At 40.8% G+C, this 22,923-nt stretch overlaps 1 pseudogene; it reads left to right on the top strand.

Annotated features, from left to right (window-relative positions):
- Positions 1–8,101: 8,101 nt before the first annotated feature.
- LOC138987032 (zinc finger protein 665-like) lies at positions 8,102–22,652 on the top strand (annotated as a pseudogene).
- Positions 22,653–22,923: the final 271 nt, after the last annotated feature.

The following is a 22,923-nucleotide window of genomic DNA, read 5'->3' as shown; positions in this document are numbered from 1 at the left end:
CACACACTCATATTTATGAAAACAGACGATCCACTCATTCTCCTTCACGACGAAGGCTTTCTGATTTACTGGCTTTGCAATCTCGAGTCTCTGAAGCTGATGATCTTTTTGCCTTTCCTGGTTAGGAAATGTTTATGCTCAAGGGCAACAAATACTGCAATATGAAGGCATTGATTTTTCTCACATGCAACAATTGAAAAATGCTGTAACTATGTACGGCCCTCATTCACCTTTTACGAAAGAACTTCTAAATGCTATGGCATCTTCTGTTGGAAATTTTATTCCTTATGATTGGTGAATTTTGAGAAAAGCTCTTCTTAAACCACAAAAGTAACTTCAATGGATAATGTGGTTTCATGATGTGACCCGAGATCATGCCAATTCTAATGCTTGAGCTGGCACTCCCCCAAACCAAATTACTTTAAAAATGTTAACCAGTATGGGGCAATTTGATTTGGTGAAAGCTCAGATACAATGCCCTCCTTTGTTGCATGAGCAATTGAAAGAAGTTGCCCTTGAAGCTTGGGATCGAATTACTCATCAAGGGGAACCTAAAAGTAACTACACAAAGATATTACAAGGGCCTAATGAAGCCTATGCTTATTTTTAACCTAGACTGGGAGTTGCTATTTCCCATAATATTGTCGGAGAAGAGACAAGAGTGCAATTAGAAAAACTACTTGCATATGAGAATGTGAATCAGGAGTGTCAAAGAGCCATCACTCCAATTCATGAGACCAGGAATGTTATTGATTATTTGAAGGATTGTCGCAACTTAGGATCAGAAACTCAGACAATGCAAATGTTAGCTGAAGCAATGGCTGCTGCCTTTAAAAAGGGGAATGAAGGTTGTTTTGTTTGTGGAGATAAGAGCCATTTAAAAAAGAACTGCCCTAAAAACACACACACACAAATAAAACTACTAAAAAACTTCCAGGAGTCTGCCCTCAATGTCATAAAGGGGTACATTGGGCTAAAAAATATCGATCTAAGTATGTTGAAGGGAACCCTATTTCAGGAAACTCAAAGATGGGAACTCCCCGGGTCCCCATCAACAAAAACCAGGGGCAAACTCCATCTTTTCCCTCAACCTTCAACATCCAGCAATGCTGCTGTTAATATACCAGCCCTAAATGATTTTCTTCTTTTTCCTCAAGCAGTCCCTTCTAGAATACCTACCGGACTTATGGACCCCTACCCCCACAAACCTTCGGCCTTATACTTGGCCAAACTAGTCTGACTTCTAAGGAAATGGGTATCCACCCTGAAATAATTGATTCAGATTATAAGAAAAAAGATTCAAATTATGATGTCCTCACAGATACTATGACAATTCAAAAAGGGGGACAGAATTGCCCAATTACTTCTTTTACCTTACGTTTGTATTAACTCCTCTAATGGTAATCGAAAAGGTGGATTTGGGAGTACAGATCAAAAGCAATCCTTATGGACATCAATAGTATTTGAATATGCACGACTAAATATAAATATCAAAATTAATGGCAGAAGATTTTCTGGTTTTCTTGATACTGGATCTGATATTACCATTATTTTCAAACATTTATGGCCCAAATATTGGCCTATACAGAGACTTTCTCGCCAAATTGCAAGGATTTCTCAAACCAAAATACAAGAGGTTTATCAAAATGTCCAAATATATGCATATGAGGGACCAGTAGGCCAGCCTGCAACATTACAACCTTATGTGATAGATGAACCCCTTAATTTAATAGGAAGAGATTTACTTATGCAATGGCAAACTCAAATATATATTCCACATTTTTCCTAGGGGCTACCACTCATTTAACAAACAATACAATTATTAAAATAACTTGGAAAAATGACGAGCCTATTTAGACAGAGCAGTAGCCCTTTACAAAAGAGAAATTTGAAGCTGCTAAAGAACTTATAGATACACAATTGAAACTAAAACATATTAAGGAATCTTGTTCCCCTTGGAATTCTCCCATTTTTGTAATAAAAAAGAAACCTGGCAAATGACATCTTTTAACAGATCTTCGAAAAGTTAATACATCTATGAAACCTTTGGGTGCATTACATCCAGGAATTCCATCACCTACCACTATTCCTCAAAACTGGTATATTATTATTACAGATTTACAGGATTGGTTTTTTACTATACCTTTACACCCTCTAGACCCAGAGAGATTTGCTTTCTTTCTTATCATAATCATTTCGGGCCTCATAAACGGTATCAGTGGACTGTGTTGCCTCAAGGAATGATGAATTCTCCCACCATGTGTCAAAATTATGTAGCCAAAGCCCTTGCCTGTGAGAAAACAATTTCCTGACTTTCTTATTATTCATTATATGGATGATACATTGTTTTCAGCTCTATCTATTTTAGAAACTCAACAGATGTTTGACATAGCTCAACAATGCTTAAAAGCTTCTAAATTAATCATTGACCCTGAAAAGATTCAAATATCTACACCTTACTATTACTTAAGATTTGTTGTTAATAGACAACATATTACTCCCCAACTAACACAGATTAGTGTTAATAAATTATTAACCTTGAATGATTTTCAAAAACTTTTCAGTTCAGTTCAGTCGCGCAGTCGTGTCCGACTCTTTGCGAACCCATGAATCACAGTACTCCAGGCCTCCCTGTCCATCACCAACTCCCGGAGTTCACTCAGACTCACATCCATTGAGTCAGTCATGCCATCCAGCCATCTCATCCTCTGTCGTCCCCCTCTCCTCCTGCCCCCAATCCCTCCCAGCATCAGAGTCTTTTCCAATGAGTCAACTCTTTGCATGAGGTGGCCAAAGTATTGGAGTTTCAGCTTTAGCATCATTCCTTCCAAAGAAATCCCAGGGCTGACCTCCTTCAGAATGGACTGGTTGGATCTCCTTGCAATCCAAGGGACTCTCAAGAGTCTTCAACACCACAGTTCAAAAGCATCAGTTCTTCGGTGCTCAGCCTTCTTCACAGTCCAACTCTCACATCCATACATGACCACTGGAAAGACCATAGCCTTGACTAGACGGAAGTTTGGTGGCGAAGTAATATCTCTGCTTTTGAATATGCTATCTAGGTTGGTCATAACTTTTCTTCCAAGGAGTAAGCGTCTTTTAATTCCATGGCTGCAATCACCATCTGCAGTGATTTTGGAGCCCCCCAAAATAAAGTCTGACACTGTTTCCACTGTTTCCCCATCTATTTGCCACGAAGTGATGGGACCAGATGCCATGATCTTAGTTTTCTGAATGTTGAGCTTTAAGCCAACTTTTTCACTCCCCACTCTCACTTTCATCAAGAGGCTTTTGAGTTCCTCTTCACTTTCTGCCATAAGGGTGGTGTCATCTGCATATCTGAGGTTATTGATATTTCTCTTGGCAATCTTGATTCCAGCTTGTGCTTCTTCCAGCCCAGCGTTTCTCATGATGTACTCTGCATATAAGTTAAATAAGCAGGGAGACAATATACAGCCTTGACGTACTCCTTTTGCTATTTGGAACCAGTCTGTTGTTCCATGTCCAGTTCTAACTGTTGCTTCCTGACCTGCATATAGGTTTCTCAAGAGGCAGGTCAGGTGGTCTGGTATTCCCATCTCTTTCAGAATTTTCCACAGTCTATTGTGATCCACACAGTCAAAGGCTTTGGCATAGTCAATAAAGCAGAAATAGATGTTTTTCTGGAACTCTCTTGCTTTTTCAATGATCCAGTGGATGTTGGCAATTTGATCTCTGGTTCCTCTGCCTTTTCTAAAACCAGCTTGAATATCAGGAAGTTCACGGTTCACGTATTGCTGAAGCCTGGCTTGGAGAATTTTGAGCATTACTTTACTAGCATGTGAGATGAGTGCAATTGTGCAGTAGTCTGAGCATTCTTTGGCATTGCCAAAAACTTTTAGGCAATATAAATTGGATTAGACCCTCTTTAGACATTACAAATTATCAACTGACTAATTTAACACTTTAAAAAGAGATCCCAATTTAAATAGCCCTCTTTCACTTTCACAAGAGGCACGAGAAAAACTCTGTTTAATACAAAATAAATTGCAAAAAGAATTTCTTACTCATATTAGACTTGATTTACCTCTAGAATTATTTATACTCCCCTCTCTCCATTCTCCCACAGGACTTTCTACCCAACAAGAATACCCAATGAATGGATTTATACCCATTTTAGAGGGACAAGGTCACTTACACCCTATCTTGATTTGATCACTCTAATCATTATCAATGGAAGAAATAGAACTAAGACTCTAATTGGCTCCAATCCTCATAAAACTGTAGTACCTGTTAGTAAATCTCAATTCGAGAACACATTACAAACTTCTACCGATTTCCAAATAGCCTTTCTGGAATATTTTGGAGAAATTTCACTTCATTATCCTTCTAACAAACTCTGGAATTTCTTCAAAAATACTGAATTTATTATCTCTCGCATTGTCACATCACAACCTATACCTCAAACTGATGTTTTCTATATAGATGGGACTAAAAACGTCAAAGCCTCATTCTGGTCTCTCAAAGAATATAAAGTCTTTTATACTAAATTTCACTCTGCTCAACAAAACGAATTATATGCTCTCATTCAGGTTATTCACCTACATTCTTATCCTACTAATATAGTTTCTGGCTCCTTATATTCAGTTTTTGTATTAAGAAATATAGAAACTTCTACCATAAATTCTAATCAATCTATTATCCAACAACTTTTTCTTGAACTACAGTCTATTGTTAAGAACCACACTTCCCCCATTTATATTACCCATATTCGAACACATTCTTGTCTTCCTGGCCCGATGGCTCATGGCAATGAACAAGCTGATAAACTTGTCTCTCTTGCTACTCCTGAAGAGCAACATGCTGTATTACACAATAATGCTGGCTCATTACATCAAATTTGGAAAATTCCATATGGATATGCTAAAGAAATCATTAATAATTGCTCTACTTGTAGGGTCCTACATCTTCGATCCATTGCACAAAGTATCAGTCCTCAAGGATTACAACCCAATCAGTTCAGTTCGGTTCAGTTCAGTCACTCAGTTGTGTCCGACTCTTTGTGACCCCAATGAACTATGGCAAATGGATGTAACTCATTGCCCTGAACTTTCTCCCTCTTACTTCTTACATATCTCAATCAATAAAAATTCTCCCTTTAAATGGGCCACACCTTCCTGAGGTGAAACTACACAACATGTTATAACCCACTTATTAACTTGCTTTACAATAATGGGAACACCTAGTTCTATAAAAACAGACAATGGCCCTACCTACATTTCTAGGCAATTCAACAATTTTTACAGTCATTTTCTATTAAACATATTACAGGTAATCCTTATAACCACAAGCACAGGGCATAGTTGAACGAGCACATCACACACTGAAACTACAAATAAAAAAATTAAAAAGGGGGGAATACACAGGAACACTTCTATCTTCCTTATCTGTTATGGTCTTTACAGACTGGGACCTGGAGACTGGAGTCGATGAAAAGAAGGCGAAGAAAAGAAGGATGTGGGGGACGCAAGTCTCAAGTAAAACAAGGGTACTTTATTTGCAGAAACGCATTCTTATATATCTTCAATAAAATGATTACTCAGCCATTAATGAAATTCCATCAGTTGCAAAAAAATGGATAGTCCTGTAAGTAAAAGGCCACTGAAGAGAGTCACTGAAGGGAATCCAAGCAGGTGTTCTTTCCCATGATCTCAGTCCTGAGACCGGCGTGCAGCTCTGCTCGTTCCTGTTTTCCAGAACTGATAAGGAACATAGAGTCCTTGAGAAACGGCACAGAAATGAAGAAAAGACAACATATTGGGTCCCTTAAAGTTGAACATCCCCTGACAATCCCCCATTTTTTCATAATTGGGGGTGACTGTAGATACTTTTTGTGAAAAAGGCCCGGACCAATTGCGTTTGTTTAGTTCGAACAATTTTAGTTGAAAGGCATCAGTATACTACAAATATAATCACCAGGATAATTATCAGTGTTATAACTCCAGATCCAATACTATGTGTAATGCTTTGAAACCATCCTCGAGTGTCTAGCCCAGATAATTGATCAGCTAGCTGTTCAGCTAATGTATCCAAACTGTTGGAAGAGGGTAGACTCTTAGAGAAGGTTTCAAAGATTTCCTTTTGTAATAATTGTACATTTAAGGAAGCATTATCATGTATGTCTTGCAAATGAAATTTGATTTGTTCCCTATAGTAGGCACTATAGTTGAACAATATAGAGATCAAATTGCCAACATCTGCTGGATCATGGAAAAAGCAAGAGAGTTCCAGAAAAACATCTATTTCTGCTTTATTGACTATGCCAAAGCCTTTGACTGTGTGGATCACAATAAACTGTGGAAAATTCTTCAAGAGATGGGAATACCAGAACACCTGATCTGCCTCTTGAGAAATTTGTATGCAGGTCAGGAAGCAACAGTTAGAACTGGACATGGAACAACAGACTGGTTCCAAATAGCAAAAGGAGTACGTCAAGGCTGTATATTGTCTCCCTGCTTATTTAACTTATATGCAGAGTACATCATGAGAAACGCTGGGCTGGAAGAAGCACAAGCTGGAATCAAGATTGCCAAGAGAAATATCAATAACCTCAGATATGCAGATGACACCACCCTTATGGCAGAAAGTGAAGAGGAACTCAAAAGCCTCTTGATGAAAGTGAAAGTGGGGAGTGAAAAAGTTGGCTTAAAGCTCAACATTCAGAAAACTAAGATCATGACATCTGGTCCCACCACTTCATAGGAAATAGATGAGGAAACAGTAGAAACAGTGTCAGACTTTATTTTTTTGGGCTCCAAAATCACTGCAGATGGTGACTGTAGCCATGAAATTAAAAGATGCTTACTCCTCGGAAGGAAAGTTATGACCAACCTAGATAGCATATTCAAAAGCAGAGACATTACTTCGCCAACAAAGATTCGTCTAGTCAAGGCTATGGTTTTTCCTGTGGTCATGTATGGATGTGAGAGTTGGACTGTGAAGAAGGCTGAGCGCCGAAGAATTGATGCTTTTGAACTGTGGTGTTGGAGAAGACTCTTGAGAATCCCTTGGACTGCAAGGAGATCCAACCAGTCCATTCTGAAGGAGATCAGCCCTGGGATTTCTTTGGAAGGAATGATGCTAAAGCTGAAACTCCAGTACTTTGGCCACCTCATGCAAAGAGTTGACTTATTGGAAAAGACTCTGATGCTGGGAGGGATTGGGGGCAGGAGGAGAAGGGGACAACAGAGGATGAGACGGCCGGATGGCATGACTGACTCGATGGACATGAGTCTGAGTGAACTCCGGGAGTTGGTGATGGACAGGGAGGCCTGGCGTGCTCTGATTCATGGGGTCGCAAAGAGTCGGACACGACTGAGTGACTGAACTGAACTGATAGTTGAACCAAATAGGGGTTTTACAAAATTGAGTAGAATTCCAGTCACATTTTAGTGTAACTTGTTTTTGTAAATCAATTAATTGATCTGTGACTCATTGGATGGCTGTTTTTATGTCATGTATTTCATCTTGAACTTCCTCATTTACCTGAGCCTGACTGGTCCACACAGTATGAGCATCTTTGGTCCAATTTTGAATACAGTTGTGTGTTTGAATTGAGGTTTGTAAAGCAATGCCTGTGACAGCGGCAGTAGTGCAAATGGCTATTAATTACAAAATGCCAAGAATTAACCATCCAGTGAATTGTTTAGATAGTCGAAGCAATTTAGTAATTAGCCAGGAGGCAAGTCCTACCATGGGACCCTCTTCCCAGGGTCGTTGGAGATCTACTGGCAACCACAGACTATGTCGAGATCAAAGAATCAAAAGGGATTCGTTTTTCAAAGAAATAGAAGAATTAAGACAAGTGTACAATTTGCAATCTATATAAGTCAGAGAACATAAAGTCTTATTAAACTGAAAGTTCTCTATAGCTATAACAAAAGGAAGGGGAACACAAGCTTGTATGAAATATGAATGATTATTACAAAAGGAATAGTTAGTATGACTACAGCTGGTCCCCATGAAATATCCAGTCCAAGTTTCAAGTTCTTCAGTGCTCACGGCAAGTTTCCAGATGTCCCATTGTTCAGGCCTCAATCCATTTATTGAGGACAATTCGAGAATGAGGGGGTGCCATTCCACCGTCAAGCCAGCCAAGAAGTCCTTTGTCATGGTAATGTTCCATCATAGTATTAGGAACCTTTTATGCTACTTGAGTAGCATAATCACATACAGTGCTGTTAATATCATCTGAAAAGTTAGACAACCACATACCATGGGATCCCCAATCAACAATGGTGTAATTGGCCCCAAACATTAATTTCCCTGATTTAACTTGACATCTGTCCCAATGAACAGGAGTATATTTAAAGTTCTTATATGTAAACCCTTGCATAATGATTTTTGTCCTTTTCCTAGAGTTTCAGTAGTGTTGACATGGTTCTCATAGAAAGAAAGGGCAGTAAACAGTCCAAGCAATGTCTGAAAGTTCTTTGGAGGAAGAATGAAAGCCCATGTTTGTCGGCTAACGTTAATGCATAATTCTGCTGGACCCATGCATAGAGGAAGGACTTCATACCTGAGAGAAATATTAATTATTCTCCCTTCTTCCTCAGGATGAAAGGGCCCCTCCAAGCTCTGAGGAGGAGGCATATGTACTGAGTCATTGGTGGATACTATCGGTCCTTTATCTGTCCATTCTACAACCTGCAATAAAGGGGGGTTGGGTATAAAGGCCCAGTAAATATGATTAATTAATTCAGCTTGAGCAGGGGAGGCAAAAGCAAGCAAAGCAAGCATAGCAACAAATATATTTTCTGGATTCCAAGGCATTCCCTGTTGAGAAACCAGATTTTCAGCTTGATTAGTAAGGGTTTTTATTTGTCCCCAAGTAGGGAGATCATGAGGTCAATGACACTGAGGTCGGTGCTTCTTGGAGATTTTTAGAGCCGCCATGGCCTGTATTGGAATTTTTTCATCCCGGGGGTTTTGTCTTTTCGTCTTTATTTTGAACACCGGAGGCTCCCCTGGGGCAGATCTTCCAAAGAGGAAGCCAATTGAGTTTGTTGGATCCATCTGGAGAAATACAAACATACCCCTTTCCCTGTAAGATTAATTTCCCAGATTTCCATTGCTTAGTTAGCCCATCTTGATACCAAATGGGCAGAGGAAGAGAGGTATCCTTCAATTCCTTGAAATGTTTTTCTGCTTGTGTCAAGATATCTCCTTGTGGTAAGTTTAAAAAATTCAAAAGAAATAAAGCTGTATTAACAATAGTTATAGGATTAGAGAGTATATAGTGTTGAGATCTAGTAAAGTCTGCTCTGGATAAGGAATATAGAAATGTTCCTGTGTATTCCCCCTTTTTAAATTTTTTAATTTGTAGTTTCAGTGTTCGATGTGCTCGTTCAACTATGCCCTGTGCTTGTGGATTGTAAGGAATGCCTGTAACATGCTTAATAGAAAAAAATTGTAAAAATTATTTGAATTGCCTAGAAGTATAGGCAGGGCCACTGTCTGTTTTTATAGAGTTAGGAGTTCCAATTATTGCAAAACAAGCTAATGGGTGGGTTATGACATGCCGTGCAGCCTCACCTTGAAAAGGTGTGGCCCATATAAAAGAAGAATTTGTGTCAATACAGACATGTAGGAAAGAAGATGGAGAAACTTCAGGACAATGAGTTACATCCATTTGCCATAATTCATTGGGTTGTAATCCTCGAGGATTAACACCCTGTGAAATAGGTTGAAGATGTAGGGGTCTACAAGTAGAGCAATTATTAATGATTTCTTTAGCATGGCGGTATGGAATTTTCTAAATTTGGTTTAAGTAGCCAGCATTATTGTGCAATAGAGCATGTTGTTCCTCAGGAGTAGCAACAGAAATAAGTTTATCAGCTTGTTCATTACAATGAGCCATAGGGCCGGCAAGGCAGGAATGTGTTCAAATATGGGTAATATAAATGGGGGAAGTGCAGTCCCTAATAAGAGATTGTAGTTCGAGAAAAAGTTGTTGAATAATAGGTTGACTGGAAATTATAATAGAGGTTTCTATATTTCCTAATATAAAAACTGAATATAAGGAGTCAGAGACTATATTAATAGGGTAAGGATGTAGGTGAATAACGTGAATAAGAGTATATAATTCGTTTTGTTGAGCAGAATGAACTTTAGTATCAGTTCAGTTCAGTTACTAAGTCGTGTCTGACTCTTTGCAATGCCATGAATCGCAGCATGCCAGGCCTCCCTGTCCATCACCAACTCTTGGAGTCTACCCAAACTCATGTCCATCGAGTTGGTGATGCCATCCAGCCATCTCATCCCCTTCTCCTCCTGTCCCCAATCCCTTCCAGCACCAGGGTCCTTTCCAATGAGTCAACTCTTCGCATGAGGTGGCCAAAGTACTGGAGTTTCAGCTTCAGCATCAGTCCTTCCAATGAACACCCAGGACTGATCTCCTTTAGGATGGACTGGTTGGATCTCCTTGCAGTCCAAGGGACTCTCAGGAGTCTTCTCCAACACCACAGTTCAAAAGCATCAATTCTGCAGCACTCAGCTTTATTCACAGTCCAACTCTCACATCCATCCATGACCACTGGAAAAACCATAGCCTTGACTAGATGGAACTTTGTTGGCAAAGTAATGTCTCTGCTTTTGAATATGCTATCTAGGCTGGTCATAATTTTCCTTCCAAGGAGTGAGCATCGTTTAATTTCATGGCTGAAGTCACCATCTGCAGTGATTTTGGAGTCCCCCCAAAATTTAGTATAAAAGACTATATATTCTTGAGAGACCAGAATGAGGCTTTGGCGTTTTTAGTCCCATTTATATAGAAAACATCAGTTTGAGGTATAGGTTGTGATGTGACAATGTGAGAGATAATAAATTCAGTATTTTTGAAGAAATTCCAGTTTGTTAAAAGGATAATGAAATGAAATTTCTCTAAAATATTCCAGAAAGGCTATTTGGAAATCAGTAGAAGTTTGTAGTGCATTCTCAAATTGAGATGTATTAATAGGTATTACAATTTTTCATTCCAATCCCAAAGAAAGGCAATGCCAAAGAATGCTCAAACTATTGCACAATTGCACTCATCTCACACGCTAGTAAAGTAATGCTCAAAATTCTCCAAGCCAGGCTTCAGCAATATGTGAACCATGAACTTCCTGATGTTCAAGCTGGTTTTAGAAAAGGCAGAGGAACCAGAGATCAAATTGCCAACATCTGCTGGATCATTGAAAAAAAGCAAGAGAGTTCCAGAAAAACATCTATTTCTGCTTTATTGACTATGCCAAAGCCTTTGACTCTGTGGATCACAATAAACTGTGGAAAATTCTTCAAGAGATGGGAATACCAGAACACCTGATCTGCCTCTTGAGAAATTTGTATGCAGGTCAGGAAGCAACAGTTAGAACTGGACATGGAACAACAGACTGGTTCCAAATAGGAAAAGCAGTTCGTCAAGGCTGTATATTGTCACCCTGCTTTTACAAAGGATTGGACACGAGTTCTCTTTGTTGCAAGGCAGATTCTTAACCTGGAATTCCTGTGACCACCAGGAATGTCCTGTGAAAAATCAGTGATTTGAAGGAGATACCTGCATTTGTATAACCAATATTTCTTTATTCACAACAATCATTTGTTGTAGAAATAACCTAAATGTCTGTTGACAAATAAGTCAATTATAAAAATGTGTGTGTGACAGCCTTCCCAGGTATTACTATTGGTAAAGGACCACCTGCCACTACAGGAGACATGAGACGAAGGTTTGATCCGTGGGTTGGGAAGATTGCCCTGAAGGGGGGCATGCCAATCCACTCCAGTATTCTTGCCTGGAGAATCCCATGGACAGAGGACCCTGGTGGGCTAAGGTCCATAGCGTCACAAAAAGTAGCACACGACTGAAGTGTCTGAGCACACAGCACATGAGACAGACGGACCTGAGGCCCTTTACTGCAAGGCTTGCTCTTGGACAAATGTCTCCTTGGGCTGCTGCTGCTGCTGCTGCTAAGTCACTTCAGTCGTGTCTGACTCTGTGCGACCCCATAGACGGCAGCCCATCAGGCTCCACTGTCCCTGGGATTCTCCAGGCAAGAACACTGGAGTGGGTTGCCATTTCCTTCTCCAATGCATGAAAGTGAAAAATGAAAGTGAAGTCACTCAGTCTTGTCCGACTCAGCGACCCCATGGACTGCAGCCTACCAGGCTCCTCCATCCATGGGATTTGCCAGGCAAGAGTACTGGAGTGGGGTGCCATTGCCTTCTTGGGCTACAGAACACAAAGACACTGTAAGGGACCAGAGAAACTGTAATCACGCACATGCGCAGTCAGGGCAATTCTGAACAAAAAGAAATTAAAAAGCCACAGACCAGCTGCTATTTCTGAGGTTCCAGAAGCAAAAGCAGGGCTGTGCCCATGATCTCAGCCCACAACAGCCCCAAAGGAAGGGGAGGGGAGGGGCAGATCACCTCAGCTTCCGTCCTGCCTAACCCACCAATCCCCCCCTACCCTCACACCATTTAGGGGACTGGCCTACCTCCCCCTCCCACCTGTTGGAAAACAGCCAGGGCACCTACTTTTTCTTGCTCTTACTGCAACAGGAGCCCCAATAAAGCCTTGTCTGTATTTGTCCTCTGGTCTGTTAATTACTTCTATTGATTAAAGACCCCAAGTTTCCAGGTAAGTTATGTAGACACACACACACACACACACACACACACACACATATATATATAAGGACATATTATTCAGCCATAAAAATGTAGATTTTTGTCACTTAAGACAACTTGGATGCATGTAGAGAAGATTATTCTAAGTGAATTAAGACAGAGAAAAACATGTATGTGCTAGCTTACATGTGGAATATGAAGAAGTGACACTTAGTAATACCAGACAGTAGGATGGTGGTTATCTGGAAATGGGACATGGTGAAGATACATGGGAGATCTTGGTCCAAAGGTAGAGACTTTCAGATGCAAAATGAGTATGTTCTGGGGAGCTCTGTGCAGCTTGCTGACTATAGTTAATCCTACTTTGTTACTGTAGCTTGAAATTTGCCGAGAGAGGAAATCTTGTGTTCTCACCACACACAAAATAAACATGGGAATTGGGAGTTGATGTGTGTTTTGAGTTGCTAAGTCATGTGCAACTCTTTTGCAACCCAGTGGACTGTGACCCACCAGGCTCCTCTGTCCATGGGTTTTCCCAGGCAAGAGTACTGGTATGGTTGCCATTTCCTTCTCTAAGAGATCTTTTTGAGGTGGGGATTGAACCCTAAACTCCTGCACTGGCAGGCAAATTGTTTGCTACTTAGCCACCACAGAAGCCCATTTTGATTACTGGATTGTGATAAATATTTCACCGTGTGCATATGTCATGTCATCATATTGTGCACGTTATATGTACACATACCCTTTTCATTAGACAATTCAACCTCAATAAAACTGGAAAAGTGGGGAGTATGCAGGGCTTGATTTCTTGAGTGGTGCTCATCCAGGCTGTAAATTACACCAGTGAGGCATTTTGCAAATACCTTTGTACCCTGATTAGAGATTTCCCTTCAGAAAGTCTGGGTGGGGCTGATTCCCAGTGATATTTAAGGGGCCCCAGTGCATCTAGCCTTGAGCATCAGGATTTTTGAGTCCTTCACTCCTGAAGGCTGAGGTGCTCCACTCTGCATGAGGATGGACTAGGGCCTGGTCTATGACCTCAAGGGAATTATTGGGTCAGCTGAGGTCCCCAGCACTGCTGTGTGTGTGTGACCTCATCTGGAGGGAAGTATGGTTGAAGAAAGTGTGTGAAAACTCCTTGTTTTTCTCAGTGTGGGTGTTTACTGTCCTGAGTCCCTCCTATGACAGTGGGCAGTAGAGGACTGTCTGTTCCACATGGTGAGGTCTTCCCTGTGTGTGTGGTTGGTGCACAGCAAGGTAATGTGTTAATTGTAAGCATTAAACAACATTTTTTCAACTTGCATGACAGACCTCTAAAGACTCATGATACCTGAGGGAAAAGCTCAAAAGATGAAGAAGAAGAAAGAAAAGAAGACAACTACTTTCATCACAGTTGTCATATTTGGAAGATATAATCAGAAAATGGGAAAATACTGGCTGCTCTCTAATTTTATCTGGCACCTCAGAACCTGTATAGAACTGTCTCAGTCCCTGTCTGCTTCTTGAGATCCCTCAGCCATTTCTGCTGTTCTCCTTTTGCTGCCATACACGTTAGGGTGTGTGGAATAGCCTGGTGGATTGGATCTTCTGTGACTGTTACTTAGGAAAACTGTAAGGACAGCAGTCCAACAAAGGGAAAATGTGTGAATCTTTCAGGGTTTTAACTTGGCATCTCTGGGTGGACCAAATAGTCCCATCTCAAGGTCTTATGACATGAGACCCCCACATCTTGTAGTTTTCCGCTCTTGTACTGGTCTGTCTAGTCTGAGAGTGTAGACTCTTCCTGACTTTTCTTTCTCCTTCTTCTTCTTCTTGTTGCTCAGTCATATCCGATTCTTTGCAACCCGTGGACTGTAGCCCATCAGGCTCCTCAATCCATGGGATTCTCCAGGCAAGAATACTGGAGGGGGTTGCCATTTCCTTCTCCAGGGGATCTTCCCGACCCAGGGATCGAACCCAGGTCTCCCACATTGCAGGCAGATGCTTTAACCTCTGAGCCACCAGGGAAGCCCCCTTTCTCCTTAGTTTGTATAATTTTTCCTTTTAAATTTGATTTTGAAGTATGTGGTTCTAGGGTCTGAAGTCATGTCCAGTTTCTTTGCTGTGGTAATCCACCTGTGTTTAAGGGGCAGCTCCTCATGGACTCTTTGCGGTGTGGATTTACTGGGTAAGAGAAAATTTTTAAAGGAGAATACTTTCCTTTATTGGTTGTAATATTTTACCGCTGCATACAGAATTACCGCTTGAAGCTACTTAGTATAGTGGTCAGCGTGTTCTGTGATATGAGAAAGCATCTGAAGACCTTGACCTGTACATCTTTTTCTGGCTTTGATTGATGTCAGAAAAGCCTGCGTGAAGGGCACTGTGATGGTGTTGTTCACGTGTACTATCACCATGCCCTCTGAGCCTCACCAAGAGGTGTAGGAACTTCTCCTGACAAGGGTATTGTCCAGGTTCACACCCTCATATTCGTGAGGCTGTTGACTAAACTGTTGCTGATGCTGCATGCTTGTCACCTGGGTGCTATTGATCATTCTGCCTCCACACTTAATTTTGTAGTAACTTAATGACAGAGCTTACGTAGTGGAGTGATAACTTCAGTGATGAACCATCATTTGTTTTTTTTCCAAGGCATTGCTACTTTCCTTTTTTAATATTTTTATGCATTATAAATGAAATTTATAAAGTTTCTATTTTATGTTACTCTTTGTATTTTATTTGCAATATGTGGGATGGTTGGTTGAGAAAGCTCCCTCATCCCTATGGTGGAATTGGTGATCAGTACTTTTTAGAGTTTTTTTATGTATTCTTGATGTTAAACTATTATTGAATATATGATTGGCAAACTCTTTGTATTATAGTGTATGTTGTTTTCTTTTTTTGATAATTAGGATGTGTGCAATTTATCTCTTTATTTTGGTGGCATGAGCTTTTGCTGTTGTATCTGATAAATCACTGGTGAATCCACTATCAAGAATCATTTTCTGTTCATTTACTTATAGGAGCCTTATACACTAGGGACTGAGTTTTAGGTCTTTGAAGCATTTTGAGTTAATTTTTGTTTATAGTGTATAATAATGCTCAAGCTAAATTCTATATGTGAATATCCAGTTTTCACAACACCTTTTGATTCGTAGATTGCCCTTCCCCCATTACTTGGTCTTGACACTATTGTGGAACATCATGTGACCTTACAGACAAAAATATTTTTCTGAATCTATTGTGTTCTGCAGGTGTCTGCCTTTATATCAGTACCATACTGCTTTGATTAGTGTACTTTTGGAATCAGTTTTGAAATAAAGAGACATGAGATGTCTGACTTTGCTTTCCAGTTTGTTTTTACTATTCATTGTCTTCCACGATTCCATAGGAATTGCAGGATCGATTCATCTGCTTCTTAAGAAAAGCAGAATTTGGATTTCACTAGGGATCATTTTGAATCTTTTGTTAGCTTTGACTAGTATTGACATCTTGACAATATCAACTTTACATCCGTGAAGCCTGGGGTATTGACATTTATTTGATTCTTCTCTAATATTTTTCAGAAGTCTTTAGTTTGCAGTATAAAAATTCTTCCCTTTTTGTATAATGTTAGGATTAAGTATTCTTTTTTAATTTTCTTGTCAATTGAATTACTTTGATTGTTCATTTTTAATGTTTAGAAACCTAGTTGGGTTTGCATGCCGATGTTGTATCTTGTAATTTCTTTGAAGTCTTTATTTCTATACTTTTTTTTTTTAACGTATTAATGTTGCAAAATGTCTATTATGGGTATGTCATTTTGTAGGACATAGTTAGAAAGATATTTTGTTTCATAAAAACGGTACTATTGAATTTTTTTCTCTATGGTATATATATTATAATTCTAAATAGCAACATATTATTAGATAAACTCATTTTGGATTTTTTAGCATTACAATATATTGTATGTTCATTGGCATTTTTGTGTACTGTAAGTATGCAGAATATATCTGTAGTAGAATACATTTTTCTCCTCAATTATGAGACTGCAGCATGTTTACTGTTAATTGGTACATGCTTTGAAGTCATGGTGGAAAAATTGCATTTTTTTTTGTGAGCTGACATGTTTTTCTAGTATATGTGTTTTTGTCATAGGCTGTTTCCAAGTATTCCTCCCTAAAATCAATTTGAATTATCTTTTACAACTCTTATTTTTAGTAAAGAAGTTTATTGCTCTAGTGTTTCTCAGAATTTTAAGATCATATTTGGAAAGTTTCAAAATTTTTTGAAAATGAAAAATATTACATAGTTGGGAAAAAGTTTATAACTGTGATATAAGTATTACTTTTGGTGTAATAGACACTGAGACACTTATTGATTAATTTTAGTGAATGGATTCTTTATGTCTTGTAGATATCTATCTGATACATGTGGTCAACCAATTACAACCCAAAGCAGAGAGTGATACAGGAGAAGTATTCCAAACAGTGATCTTGGGAAGACCTAAAAGTCATGAAATCAAACATTTTTACCTCACGGAAATCCAGGAAGACATGTATAACCTTGAGTGTCATTGGAGAAGTGGTGGAAGAAATAACAAAGGAATGCCTATAACTCATGATGGAAATCTCACTGATGGCAGAGGTCAACAGTGAAGAAAGGATGTGGAAATCAAGCCCTTTGTAAATAGGCTTGGATTAAATGTGCAGGATAAACTGCAGATATTTCAAACTGATGGGATAATTTATGAATGTAATGAAGTTACAAAGTCTGTCAACAGTAGTCACCTTCACCACTTCAAGGAATACCTCCTGGTGTCCAAACTAACCTTTCTAATATATTTGGGAATGATTTTTTGCATCCTTTATTACTGACACAAGATCCAACAGCATACCGGGAAAGAGCTTCCAAGTGTATTGAGTGTAGGAAAACCTTTAGTCATGTCTCAGCTCTCAGGAATCATCAGATAATTTATTCAGATGAGATATTACATAATTGTGACATATGTGTCAAGGTCTTCAGTACAAATTCACACCTTGCAGTTCATCAGAGAATTCATAAGTGAGAGAAACCTTACAAATGTGATGAGTGTGGCAAGGTCTTCAGTCATAAAACAGCCCTGCAAATAATCAAAGAATTCATACCGGAGAGAAACCTTTCAAATGTAATGAGTGTGGCAGAAGCTTTAATCGCTTCTCAAATCTCTAGACACCAGATAATTCATATAGGAAATAAATTATATAAATGTGATGTATGTGACAGTGTCTTTAGTCGAAAACCAAACCTTACAGATCATCAGAGAGTTCATAGTGGATAGAAGCGAAGAAAAGTGGGAGAAGGTTATAAGTGTAATTTTTGTGGTAAGCTGTTTACTTACAGTTCACACATTTTAATTCATCAGAAAATCCTTATGGGAGAGAAACCTTACAAATGTAATCAGTGTGGAAAGGACTTTAGTGAAAAGGCAACCCTTGCAAAGCATCAAATAATTCATACTGGAGAGAAACCTTACAAATGTAATGAGTGTGGAAAAGCCTTTAGTCAAAAAGCACATCTTCAGCTTCATTGGAAAATACATACAGGAGAGGAACCTTACGAATGTAATGTGTGGCAGGTCTTTCAGTCGAAATTCACAGCTTACAAGTCATTGGAGAGTGTATTTTGTAGAGAGACCTTTCAGATGTCTTGAGTATAAAAAAGCCTTTACTCAGGTCTCAAACCTAACTAAACATCAGAAAATCCATAAATGAGAGACATCATCCAAGTGTGATATATGTTGATCTTTAACTCTCAGAGTTCAAAAGAAACTATACAAATGTCATGAGTGTGGCAAAGCTTCTGTGTGTGGAAGCCTCACAATCAGATAATTCATAGAAGAGTGGAACATTACAAATGTAGGGAGTGTCTCAGAGTACTTAGTCTGAATGCATACCTTATGATCCATATTGGAAAGAAACATTAGAAATATAATGAGTGTGGTAAATTCTTCAGTGTACTTTCAGGCCTAACTTGCCATCAGATGATGTATAGAGGTGAGAGCCCTTGAAAATATAATTGAGGTTGCAGTGCTTTTGGCAGTGGTTCATATCTTATGCTTCATGAGAATATTTACACTGGATCGAGCGCAGATGATATTGAATGTGGTCAGGCCATAGAAAATCTACTCATTCTCAAAAAGTTCATCACCAGTGCCAGGAACATGAGCAACCTTTTCTCATTGGTTCCCTTGCACCAGTAATCAAGTTGTGTGTACTGCACCAAACAGTACTAATGAACTGAATTTTGAATAGCTTTTAAGTTGTGCCTTAGACTTACCAGGGATGCCCTGGTGGCTCAGGTGGTAAAGCATCTGCCTGCAATGCAGGAGACCCGGGTTCCATCCCCGGGTCAGGAAGATCCCCTGGAGAAGGAAATGGCAACCCACTCTGGTACTCTTGCCTAGAAAACTCCATGGATGTAGCCTGGTGGGCTACAGTCCATGGGATTGCAAAGAGTCGGACACGACTGAGTAACTTCCCCACTTCCCCTTAGACTTACCAAATACTTCATGATTTAAATTGCAGTGAATATGGCAAAGCTTCATGTTATTGTTCATTTATCACTAGATGGCAGAATATTTATCTTGAAGAGAAAGCACACAGATGTAAAGTGTGTGGCAAGGCTTTTACCCAAAGATCACAAGTTGGGGAACATACTGGAGCAACACCTCCCAAATGCAATGAGTATGGGAAAACTTTTATGTTGAGTTCAGGCATTAGGAGTTGAACCATCTGATCTTGAGAGTGTTCAGTTTCTGACCATGAAGCCTAGCCATGATGAAAGCTCAGTTTATGAGTATTGGGATGGACTGGGTACAGATCCCAGGTGCCAAGTCATAGTGATGGGAGTTTCTAATCATGCTGAGGATTTTGACTGAGCTATAAAGAAAAGAATGCCTATGAGATTTTGTATCAAACAGCCTGCTCTGAAACAAACCTAAGTGTGGGAGCTGGCTACTACAGTGCATCTAAGAAGATATTGCTAAGATTGATATATTTTGACATGTGTTTTTGAAAATAATGTGTAATCTGCCGTTTTTGAATGTTCTGAAAATGTTGATTAGATCCCATGATTTGATGGGGGTATGGAGTTCATCCATAAATCCCAAATCTTCGGAAGACTGTATTTTTCAGACTTTGTTACCCACATTTGAGAAAACGTTGTTGTTGTTCAGTTGCACAGTCATGTCTGACTCTTTACAACCCCATGGACTGCAGCAGGCCAGGCTTCCCTGTCCTTCACCATCTCTCAGAGCTTGCTCAAACTCATGTCCATTGAGTTGATGATGCCATTCAACCATCTCATTCTCTGTCGTCCCCTTCTTCTTCCACTTTCAATCTTTCCCAGCATCAGGGTCTCTTCTAATGAGTCAGCTCTTCACATCAGGTGACCAAAGTATTGGAGCTTCAGCTTCAACATCAACCCTTCCAGTGAATATTAAGGATTGATCTCCTTTAGGATTGACTGGTTTGATCTCCTTGCAGTCCAAGGGACTCTCGAGTCTTCTCCAGCACCACAGTTCAAAAGCATCAGTTCTTTACCACTCAGCCTTCTTATGGTCCAGCTCTTATATCCAAACATGACTACTGGAAAAACCATAGCTTTACTATACAGACCTTTGTGGGCAAAATAATGTCTCTCCTTTTTAATATGCTGTCTAGATTTGTCATAGCTTTAGAAAATTAAGACCTTAAATATATTACAACTTGCAAATAAAAAGTGAAAAATTCTAATTATGTTCATACTGAACATATAATCAACTTGAAATTACATTATGGATATTATTTAGTTTAGTGTAATTTCCTAAACAAGTTTTTGGGAAAGATACTTAACAGTCAGGCTTCCCTGGTGACTCAGACAGTAAAGAATTCGCTGCAAGGCACAAGACCTGGGTTCGATCCCCGGGTTAGGAAGATCCCCTGGAGGAGGGCATGGGAACCCACTCAAGTATTCTTGCCTGGAGAGTCCCACGGACAGAGGAGCCTGGAAGGCTATGGTCCATGTGGTCGCAAAGAATCCAACACAGCTGAGCGACTAAGCACTTCCTCCAAAGTATAGAATAGAGTATTTTAAAGAATAATGCAGTTCTCATCAAAAGAAAAAAAAATGTTTTTTTCTCCTATTTTGCTTTCTCTTTTTAGGTTATCTACATGGTGACTGCAGCCATGAAATTAAAAGACGCTTACTCCTTGGAAGAAAAGTTCTGACCAACCTAGATAGCATATTGAAAAGCAGAGACATTACTTTGCCAACAAAGGTCCGTCTAGTCAAGGCTATGGTTTTTCCAGTGGTCATGTATGGATGTGAGAGTTGGACTGTGAAGGAAGCTGAGCGCCGAAGAATTGATGCTTTTGAATTGTGGTGTTGGAGAAGACTCCTGAGAGTCCTTTGGACTGCAAGGAGATCCAACCAGTCCATTCTAAATAGGAGATCAACCCTGGGATTTCTTTGGAAGGAATGACGCTAAAGCTGAAACTCCAGTACTTTGGCCACCTCATGCGAAGAGTTGACTCACTGGAAAAGACTGATGCTGGGAGGGATTGGGGACAGGAGGGGAAGGGGACAACAGAGGATGAGATGGCTGGATGGCATCACTGACTCGATGGACGTGAGTTTGTGTGAACTCCGGGAGTTGGTGATGGACAGGGAAGCCTGGTGTGCTGCGATTCATGGGGTCGCAAAGAGTCGGACACGATTGAGCGACTGAACTGAACTGAACTGAACTGAACTGAAATTGTCTTGCTCTTTAAGGCTGTGGTTAGTGACCCAAATGATCACATCCCTTAAGTCCTCGATCTCAGACACCCAGGTACTGACCCTGAGTTTGTTGAACTCAGCACTATGCTGAGTTTGCTGTTTTGTAGGGCGTCAGTAGGGAATAGCCCATTTATACCCAGGGAGAGTTTTGTATTTGTAATATAGAGACTAGTCCCATTCTTGTTTCTTGAAAGTGCCCAAGTTCCCAGATCCCTGAATTGCTTCAGCCTCACTAGCAGGATCTGAGCACAATATGCTGTGAAAAACAGCTTTTTATTGAGAATAAATCCTTTTAGTCTTAAGAGGAAGTATCTTGGCTTCCGACAAAACTTGAAGCTTTTACCTGAGCACTGTTATAGACAGTAGCTTAATCCTGTCAAGGTTAACAGGCCCCGCCCCTCCCACGAGCGGTGCGCACAGCGGGTGCTCGCCCCGCCCCTGGTCGGAAGCCGCGGCTCTAATACCGAAAGCCCTTGCACACAGACCCGGAAGTTGGAGAGCGCGGAGCCGAGGTCCCCGAGCGGCGCCTAAGCTTCCTTCTAGAGTAAGTTTGCAGAGCCCGCCACCACCCCCCGCCCCCGCGCCGGCTCACTCGTCCTCAGGGTGTGGGAATTCTCAGCGACCTGAAAACCCTGGCACCCGGTGCTCGGCCCCGAATAAACGCTGCCGCTGCCATTGCGGCCCAGTTATCTTTTCGTTTGGGTTTTAAGTGTTGCTGAGGCGGTTTCGGCCCTCGGTCCGGGTGGACACCGCCTCTGGCGACATGTTCCTGCTTAAAACCCTTTTTTACCTCTGGCCTCTCCAAGTAAAGTCCTCTCTCGCGAGTTGGAGTCGCGCCCCACCGCGTCTCCAACCTTCTCGCGTCGCCTTCTCGACCGCTGGAGGCAGAGCCCGTCGTCCTCGCTCCCGGAGAGGCCGCGCCCTCTCCCTGGGCCTGGAATTCCGGAGAGCCCGCCCCGCTCCTGAGCCCTCTCCCTCCCAGCCAGCCCCTCTGTCCTCGCGTCTCCTGAGGCCGGTCCTTCTGCCCCGCAACCCTCCCCCCCCCCCCCCCTTTCCTGTCAGCCCGTCTCCTCACCCCGCGTAGGGTAGGTGACCTGGTCCAGCCATGTGACCGCCAGTGCTGTTCCATGCCCAATTCAACTCGGTCGGAAAAGGTGGTCTTCCGGTCCGGGGGCGTCTCGTTCTGTCGCCCACTCAGTAAATTCAGGAGGCAGGAGGATCAGGAGAAGCAGAGTCAGAAGGACTGAGAGAAATGACTGTAACTGAGAGAAAAGCGTCAGGGAGAACCAATGGGAACACTGAGAATGGCTGAGGGACTTGTAAAGGGATAGTCAAGTCAAAGAGGTTAAGCCTTGAAAATAGCCAAGTGAGTAAAATAGAGAAGTATTAATAAATTAAAAAGCCAGATCTCCAGGGACTGGAAAGCAGCATAGGAGAACTGCCCTGTATCAATGATGGGAGCGGGAGGCGAAGGGCGATGAGGGACGTCAGAGGTGGAGAGTCCCTAACTGGGTTTTG

The sequence above is a fragment of the Bos mutus genome, unplaced genomic scaffold (assembly GCF_027580195.1).
Source record: "Bos mutus isolate GX-2022 unplaced genomic scaffold, NWIPB_WYAK_1.1 CTG471, whole genome shotgun sequence".
In the NCBI taxonomy this organism is placed as follows: Eukaryota; Metazoa; Chordata; class Mammalia; order Artiodactyla; family Bovidae; genus Bos; species Bos mutus.
Note: the sequence above shows the minus strand (reverse complement) of the source record. Positions and strands in the feature narration are given on the sequence as shown.